This window comes from Aptenodytes forsteri, unplaced genomic scaffold, assembly GCF_000699145.1.
Source record: "Aptenodytes forsteri isolate BGI_AS27 unplaced genomic scaffold, ASM69914v1 Scaffold119, whole genome shotgun sequence".
Lineage (NCBI taxonomy): Eukaryota > Metazoa > Chordata > Aves > Sphenisciformes > Spheniscidae > Aptenodytes > Aptenodytes forsteri.
This window is the reverse complement of record NW_008796165.1, coordinates 12,436,142-12,445,431: the sequence shown is the minus strand read 5'-3', so window position 1 is coordinate 12,445,431 and position 9,290 is coordinate 12,436,142.

Below are 9,290 nucleotides of genomic sequence, written 5' to 3'. Positions count from 1 at the left end.
AGGAAACCGAGCCGCAGTGCCCGGCCATGGCTGCGCAGCGCCCGGCCAGCCCGGATCTCATTAAATATTAAAGCTTTGGAGGCAAAATGGCCAGTGACAAATAGCTGGACGCAGAGCAAACAAACAGCGTCATTCCTCACACGGCTGTCCCAGCGCTGGGGTTGCCAAGCGCCGCCGTGCCAGCACACACCGTACCGCGCGCGGGGATGGCGGCAAGAAAAGTTTGCTGAGCTGCCGCCGGCCACGTGAGCAAACTTGGGAGGTGAATATTTCTCTCCTTCCATCAGCTCCTTTCAAGCGGACTGGAAAGAAAGAAAGAAAAGGAAGAGAAAAAAAAATTCCCCGGCAATATCCAGCAAAAGCACAAAATAATGAGAAAGCGATGAATCACGGTGCTTTTCTGTACGCCATACAAAGGGCCTTGCTCGGCCCAGGAGCCGCTGGAGCAGCGTGTGTTTGCTGAAATAAAAAGTATCCTTGGGGGGGGGGGGGGGGGGAGAAATAAAAATCTGTTGTAAAGTAATTTAATTCTGGCCAACTAGCTGGGTAAAAGCTTTATTTGCTAGAAAAGTGATTAAAATGTGTAACATGGATAACTTAAGAGACTATTATAGTTTGTAAGGGCTGGGGGGTGCTGGCACCCATCGGGGAGGGCAGAGGCTGGCTCCCCGTAGGCACCGGGCACCACCGAGATGCCCAGGGAGGTCTTCGCCCAAATACCTACGTGGTGCTGAGGGAGCCACTCCCAAAGCCAGGCTGTGAGCAAAGCATGGTGCCCCTGGGGGGACATGCCCCCTCCGGGCAGGGTGTCCCTGCACCCCACTGGCTTTACCCGATAACTTACGATTTTCCCAAATCAGAGCCAACTCCATTTTACTTAAATACTTACTAATATTTAATTACTAATATTTAATATTAAGTGAAGAAGAGGCAGAAGTGGTGACCTGGGGTCAGGCTGGTCTTGCCATGGGGACAACAGCAGCACGTCCTGATGGCTCTTATGTGAGGACAAATTGCGAAACAAAATACATATTCCCATATACGTGGAAGTACGTGGCCTGAGGGACCCCCCCCACCTTTCCCGTGGTTGGGGGCTCACGGATCATCACTGTGTTTCTGCTAACAAGAGCCATTATATCATGAGGAGCAAACAGGGAAGAGGGGGCCAGAAATCAAATAAAACATAAATGTTTTATTAAAATTGACAGTTAAGACGAGTTCATCCATGGTTTTGGCCACCAGTGGAAACGGCCCAACACCATTTCTACTGGCACAGAGGGCTCCAGCAGGACAGTGAGGGGAGGGGATGCCATCGCCCCCACCGTCCTCCCCAAAATACAGAAACGATAGCTTCCTTGCAGCCGGAGCCACTGCATCCCCCCCAACACCTCTCCAGCCCAACCCCGCCGCCTCAGTATGTATTAAAATGAGTTATGTAGGTCACCACGTAAAAACAAACAGTGTGTAGATGCATGCAAATAACAAAAGCAGAACTTGAGGAAAATTTATATTGCAGCCAGAAGACTAAGGAGGGAGCACGGAAAATGTCAGCCGCCTTATAATGCCACCCCGAAGGACCTCAAGGGGGGTCTGGCAGGCCTCGTTAGTGCCTCGAGGTGTGTTGAGATCCTCCCATACACAAGCAAAATTAGTTACCAGGATTTTTCCTCTGGCAAAGTAATTGCTAGGTGTCTGCTTCACCCAGGATGAGTGATGCTCTGGGTAAAAAATTACCTTGAGATTTGCTTTCCAAGTAGAGGTTCGGCTCGCCAGCCACAGCCCCATCCTGTGCCCAGGTGAACTTCAACAACTGGAAATCCTCCAGTCTGGGTGTTTCTGGCAGCTCCACCACAGCCGTGCCCAGGTTTGCTCCAGGCTGATGGAGCAGCCCCCAACCCAGCCCCTCCCCAGCCCCTGAGAAGGGACCCTTTGCAGGTACGAGGGCTTTAGAGGCAGCCCAAGGACTATCCCTGTCCCTCCTTAGCCAGAAAATAGTAATAAGCCCCATCCCCCTATATTTTTGCAGGGTCTCGGCTCTGCATGGTGAGGCCGGCCATGGTCCCCGGTGCTGCGAGCAATGGCTGGAGAGAGGAGCTGGCCCCACGCCTCGCTCCCACTGCGGACGCACCAAATGCTGCGTGTCCTTCATCTGGCACATTTGAGCTGTAATTGCAACAGCCTGAACTACCACACGGTTTTATGTGCTGATATTTCATGACATTTTATGTACATAATCTGCATATGTTATTTTTAGCAAACTTTCTCCCTGGGACAGCCTCATGTGCGCCACATCTTGTTTCCATGAGCATGTGCTGCAGTTGGGAGCGGTTTGATTTTTTTTTTTCCCTTCTTTTTTTTTTTTCTTTCCCCCCTGTCAAGACCGGGCTTTGAATTGCAGAAGCAACACACACAACATAATATTTTTCTTTGGGGGCGGTTTTATTTTTTTTTTTCCCTTCTTTTTTTTTTTTCTTTCCCCCCTGTCAAGACCGGGCTTTGAATTGCAGAAGCAACACACACAACATAATATTTTTCTTTCTTTTCACAAGGCTGCTTTAGGGGCAGGGGGGGAACCAAAAAGCAAAAGCGAGCGAGGCAGTCCAGCTCCCGTTTCCAGGCTTTTCCTTGCTTGGGATGCTCTGGGGTGAGTTACCATCACCCCCAAAAAGAAATAGCATCCTTCTTGGGTGGAAATAGCATCGTTCTTGGTGGAAATAGCATCGTTCTTGTGGAAACAGCATCATTCTTGGTGGTAACAGCATCATTCTTGGTGGAAATAGCATCGTTCTCGGGTATTTTGGGAGCAAGACAATTCTTTGGTCTTTGCTGGAAATGGTTTGCTGCGGCTCGCCCTGAAAGGAGGTTGTAGCGAGGTGGGTGTTGGTCTTTTCTCTGAAGTAACAAGTGATAGGACGAGAGGAAATGGCCTCAAGTTGTGCCAAGGGAGGTTTAGATTGGATGGGGGGAAAAATTTCTTTACTGAAAGAGTGGTGAAACATTGGACCAGGCTGCCCAGGGAAGTGGTGGAGTCCCCATCCCTGGAGGTATTTAAAAGACGAGTAGATGAGGCACTTAGGGACATGGTTTAGTGGACATGGTGGTGTTGGGTCGACGGTTGGACTCGATGATCTTAGAGGTCTTTTCCAACCTCAATGATTCTATGATTCTATGATTCTTGCCTGGAGGCTCTCAGTCCCTTTGTGGGGGGGGAAATCCCAAACTTTGAAACTTAGGTCTGCCTTAAATGTTTGGTGGAGAAAATGTTCCCTAAGAAAATGGTGTTTTGTCAAACTCAAAGCATTTGTGGAAACTTACTGGTTGAAACATGAATGCTGGCCTTGGGAGGACAGTTTCCCATGGGGGGTTGATGGTCTGTGCATGGAGGAGGTGGTCCATGTGGGGATGAGGGGGTCCATGTGAGGAGGATGGGGTCCATGCAGGGATGAGGGGGTCCATGCAGAGAGGAAGGGTCCATGTGGAGTGGAGGGGTCCATGTGGGGCAGCAGCTCTGCGGTGGAGCACAGCCATGCCCAAGCCCATCGTACCGTCGATGGGCGACGGCCCCTCTGCCTGAGGAGCACCACCTGGAGATGGTCCCTGAAGGCACCAGCGATGTCCCATGGGTTCCTCCAGCCCCTGCGGCCGCAGGCAGAGCCCCAGTGCCCTGAGCAGGGCTTGGCCAAGGCTGTCGCTTTTAGAAAGGGGAAGGCTACTTTGTAAAACTGGCTTTTAGTTCAGAGGCTTTTTGAGAGCCGCAGCTGACCAGGACCTCGGGGGTTCCATTTGTGCTGGACATCAGCAGCTCGTGGGCTTCACCAGCAGGCAGCCGAGGTCTCTGCTCCAGCACGCAACCAGAAATTCGCTTCTGCTGTGTCAAACAATTGCTGGTCCCCCTGGCCCCAGTGCTGCCTGTCCCATCAGATAGGGAGAGTTTGTAAAACACAGGAGAAGAATTTGTTTAACTTTGGTGTCTCGCTTGGCCTTCCTCCTGACGGTGCTGCGACCGGTGCCCCGGGGCGGGAGGAGCAATGCGATTTGTGGCACCCATCCCGGCTCCTCCACTCCTGCAGATGCCGGACGTCCCCGACCGGGACCCCTGGATCCAGGGGTGCAACGGGGTCACGCGGTAACGCACAGCAAAGTGCAACATCAAACGGCACCCGCTGCAAGCGGGCATTGGGCAGCAGCATGAGCACTTCTGCATGAGTTATCTGGGTCCCTGGCTAAAAGCTCTTCCGGAGCGCTTGGAGCAACGAAACCTTTTTTCTGAGTCCTCGTTGTGTACTAATGAAGAAATAAAATAAACATTTGGTAACAAATCCAGCATATGGTTATTGTTTGCTACAAGGACAGGGGAAAACATTACTCCATAATGTGGCGAAAAGGCTGCAGCTGCAGTATCGCATTACAGAGCCGCGCTTTATTTAATAAAGACTCGTCCTGCCAGCCTTAACGAAATTTTTCCTTCCCCCCCCAGCCCCGAGAGGTGGTTTTGGTGCCTTCTGCCGCAATGGCCGCAGCGGGGTTGCATGTGCCCTTCGTTAGCCGAGGAATCTGCTTTCAATTCTGGCCCTTCAGATTGTATTTTCACAGCGACTCATTAGTCACCAAACGTTGACAAGCCGCTGTAAGTGTGCCATCTCCCTCATTGTTTATATGCAAGTGCAGCGGCGAAAATGATTTATTTAGGTTTTAATTAAAATTTGTGGATAGACCAGTGATTTTTAGCAGTGCCGTTTCTAATTTGTGGTTGAGGGGGGAAAAAAATTAAAAAATAAATCAATAACTTTATAGCATTTATATTTTTAGAGTTACCTCAGGCGGTTATAACCTGCCGGTCACCTGCCCCTCGCCACGCAGGGCAGCTCCCAGCCCACGCACAGCTCAACCAGGGGCTGCGTTTCAGAGCCGGGGGAGATGTAACACCTACAGTTCTCACATCAAGGCACACGCCTGGGATTACTATAGCAGGTAAATCGATGTCCTGTGAGTTTCACAACACCGGACCGAGCCCTGAGCAGATGCAGAATTGCAGCAATTTAAGGGCATATATTTAATTGCATGTGCAGCATCACAGCAGCGCCCAGGAGGAAGATGGGTAACACGGGGAGGTGGCCGAGCCCCGCGGTCCCCATGAGCAGGACCGGTGACTTGTTGTGTGAAAGCAGAAGTTATCACTTAAAAACACTTTGGAGGGTGTGGGTCACCCTCTCCAAAATAATCCGGGGTGCCCGGGCGCCTTCCCCAGCGCCAGCATCCTTCATCCCCGTGCAGCCTGGCCGCTGCAGTGTGCTGCGCTGTACAACCCGCAGCAATGGTAATTTATCTTGCTGGCAACTTATTCATGACTCCAAAAGAACGACCAGGAGCGGAAGGATGAGGGGGTTGTGGTGGGCAAGTTGGCAAAGCTTTGGGGACATCGCTGCCCCCCATGCCATGCGGGACCCCCCGAATCGCCTCCCCAGGCGAGGGGTGATGCGATGCTCGTGCTGGATGGAGATTTTCTTGCTGCTCATGACATCAAGATGCATTTTTATAAGGTGCAATAAAGCACTAAGAAACTAAACTTGTGCCCCCTCGAATTATGAAAGTTAGGAGCCTTTCCTGGCCTAATACCATGGCTCAGAGAAATCCCTGCTATTACCTGATATAAATATGTATTAATTAAAGCACTTTGGAAATGCAGAGTATTGACCTAACAGGCCGTAATGGCTCTTCCTGAGCAATTACAATCTATCATACAGCTACGTATTTCGGGTGGTATTTTTTTTTGGAGGTGTATTATTGACCCGAGAGTCCCAGGCGGTTTCCTCCCCTCGCACAGATCTTTCCTGCACTGGGGCCTGGGCGCAGCCATGGGGCTTGCAACCTTCCTGAGGAAATCAATAGAAGGGGAGACACTAAATCCCTTAATTTTAATAAATACGACATATTTCATCCTCCCCCCTCCCCGCCACGTACTTCCCCTCCTGCCCCCCATCGCCGAGGGCACTTTTGAGGCTTCCCACCTACCCACAGACCCTGGGAAACACCCGGAGCAAAATATTTATACATAAAAGAAAAACTTTGTGCTTTCCAGTGGTGGAAACCCTTTTCAAATAAAGCATCTGTCTCCCGAGACTTACACCTTCTAATTTAATTTTCCCCTAAATCAAACAGTGTATTAATCCCCAATAGAAAACATGTTCCAGTTGCACAAACAATATTTAAATGGTATAATAGGGACATCTTTTATAAATACTTCTTACAAATCCTGAAAAAACCCGAATGTGTGGGCTATAATTAATCGAAATGCCAAGTGCCAGCTAACCAGGAAAACTCCAGCATCATAAATCTGCCCCGAGCTTTCTCACACATGCTGATGGATGGGGACTCAGAGCTTAAATATTTAACAATCAATAATTCAAATACCTATCCTACCCTATTAAATTTGTCACATTTATTTATAAATGCAACATCCAGCTGAAGTTTCTCTAAAAGTTGTGCGTCTTCCACCCAATAACAAAATGCAGCATTTTGGAAGAAGAGTGTTTCTTTAGCTTTGGAAGGAAAAACAAGGCGCTGGGTTATGAAATTTCTTCGGGGAAATAATGAACAATGGGGGGGGGGGAGAAATTAAACCCCATATACCAAAATAGTTGGCTGCGTCTCCTTCACCCTAATAGGTTTGGATAATGCAGTGTGCAGGCAGGTGTTATGTCGTATGAATCACATTTATAGGAACATTTTCCAATTTCTTCGCCGCCCAAGGCAGGGAGCTGCCATTCATGCCTCTGCAGATGAATATTTCTGTGGCACAGGGTGGGCTGTGGCCCTTGCCCGCGCATCGCCTCCTGTCCTGAGCAAATCGTGCAAAAAAACCCCAAACCCAGAGAAAGGGGTGGGTTTGGGTCTGACCTGAACCGCAGCGACGCTTTGCTTTGCCCCGTGGGAGGGAAGAGTGGGACAGAAATAAATACATGCTGGGTCCAGTGCTGGCAAGCTAGAGGCCATTCACTGAATAATAATAATAATAATAATAATAATTATAATCATCTTGCCAGTTTGCAGCACCAGCAGCCTCACTCCGTATTTCAAAGGTTTTTGGGAAAGCAGGGACGATTGCATGGTTTATCAGGTGGCGCCTCTCCTTTCCAATGGCCTCGATAAAAATAACGGGGAAACATCGGCTTCATTTCCATCCATCCATCCGGAGGAATGGGAGGTGGCTCAGAGTATCCCGTTTGCCGCTGGAGACTTGGCCATGCCTCCAGCTGCCTGCAGCAAGGACGGTCCCTTTGCCCCCTGAGCATCACTTATTTTAAAGGAGCACCAAAACTGACCCAAAAGGTCACGAAACTCCTGGACCCAAACTTCTGGAAGGATTTCAAAAAATCGTGGAGCTGCCTATGGGTAAGGGAGGTGGGAGGTGCCGGCCGTGGCCCCCGTCCTCCCGTCCCCCCGGCACCACCGGAGCATGCCTGCGGGCCCGAACACGAGTTACGGTGGCATAAATCTCCTTTGCAAATTTATTGCCATAATTTATCAGCTCATGTTGCTGAATGGCCAAGCAGTTAATTTTAAAATGAAGTGGTGCTATTTTCATTAATGCCCTTGTGCTAACTACCTATCAAAACACGCGGAGGCAATTAATACTGTGTTGCTGAAGTACTGAACCAATAAATATTTCCAGTCTTGGCTTGTTTTTGGCAGATAAAAGACATTGGATGAACCCACTGCCTCGGTAATGCTCCCCGAGTCCCTTTCTTGTTGCATCATCAAGAACATTTACATTTAAGGAAGAGATTAAGTAGCCAGATCCGCCAGTAACAGGAATTTAAAAGGCTGTTGTTTCATGACATGTGAGTAAGCCCTTCAGGATATCTGTGCAATAACAATAAGCTTGCGAGAAGATTGAAAATTTCTGAAGATTATATATCAGCAATACAAAAGCAATTTGGCACAGTCCGCATTTGGGGAAAGAAAGGTGAAAATGCCCAATGTGTCGAAATTCGGTATAAATACTTTGTCACCACCGCACTCACTGCAACTTCATCACCCACCACGCTACGGAGCATCCTTTTGAGGGAAAAAAGGGCTTGCTTGCAGACTTTGTTTTTTATGGTCAGAACCTGGTTTTCAGCCTGTATTTCTTCCACTGATGAAAAATCAAATAGTGATAAATAAAACCTCACTAAAAAAGGGAGAGCCAGGGCAGCAGGCTTCTCACCCGTGCACAGCACCGCATACCTTTCGACAGGCTTCGTGCCGTACAAATCTCCCTGTAAGCACGTCCCATCGTTTCTCCCTCCAAGGCAGAGCAGCAAAGCGCCCGCGTTTCTCTGCCTGAACACCACCCTGTACTTCCACCCAAAGTTTTTAATTTTCTGTTAGCGGGCTACTGTGTATTCTTCTTGCGTCCTGAGGCAAGCTGACACATTTTGATAGCAATAAATAATAAATGTGATTTATTTCCTCAGATGCTGATGGAGGAAGAAGGAGAAAGCGAGAAAGAGTGGAAGAAAAGGAGTGAGAAAGCAGGAGATGGTGCCCAAGCCCCAGCCACGGCTCCGCGGGTGCCTGCTCCCAGCACAGCTTTCACCTTGTGTTCGGGCAGGGTCCGGCCACCCTCCTGGAGCCCCTCCTGGTTCCTCCACAGCGCTGAAACCCAGGGCAGCCTCACCCAACAGCCTCAATAATAAAGGGTATGAATAAATAATAGTGAATGATTTTTGTGGGGCCCCCAACGGATGCGAGCACAGGGGCCAAGTGCGAGAAAGGGGCAGCGTTAAGGAGCAGTTGGCGAGCGCAGCGTCGGCCACGCCAGCCACAGATGGGCCAATGGGGAGAAACCTTCCCTGTGTAGTGTAACTGAACTTTTTTTTTTTAAAGCATATTTTAATTTTTCTGTGTGTATTCGTGCAGCGATGTGGGTGGGTGGGTCCCTGTCCCGCCCTCCCATCCCTGCACCCCCTGTGCTCAGCACTGCTGCTCGGAGGAAGCATCCGGCTCCCGCTGCCCCGCAGGGCACGTTGGCCCACACCTGGCTCATTTCCAAGCCAAAGGGGCACCACCACTATTTGGGCTTGTTTTTGCAGCCTTGAGATGAACTTTCTGCCCAAAAGTGAGTGAGCGCACAGGCTCAGCACCACCGCCCCTCCCCCCCCCCCTCTCCCCCCCCCCCCTCCAGCCCCCGCAAGCCCCTCCCCACCGCTTCCCGCCCAGTCACTCGACTTATGGGGTTACTGGCGGATGGTTTTCCTCGGTGGGGCACGGGGGGGCGCAGCGAGGGGGGCGCGGGGGCCCCCGAG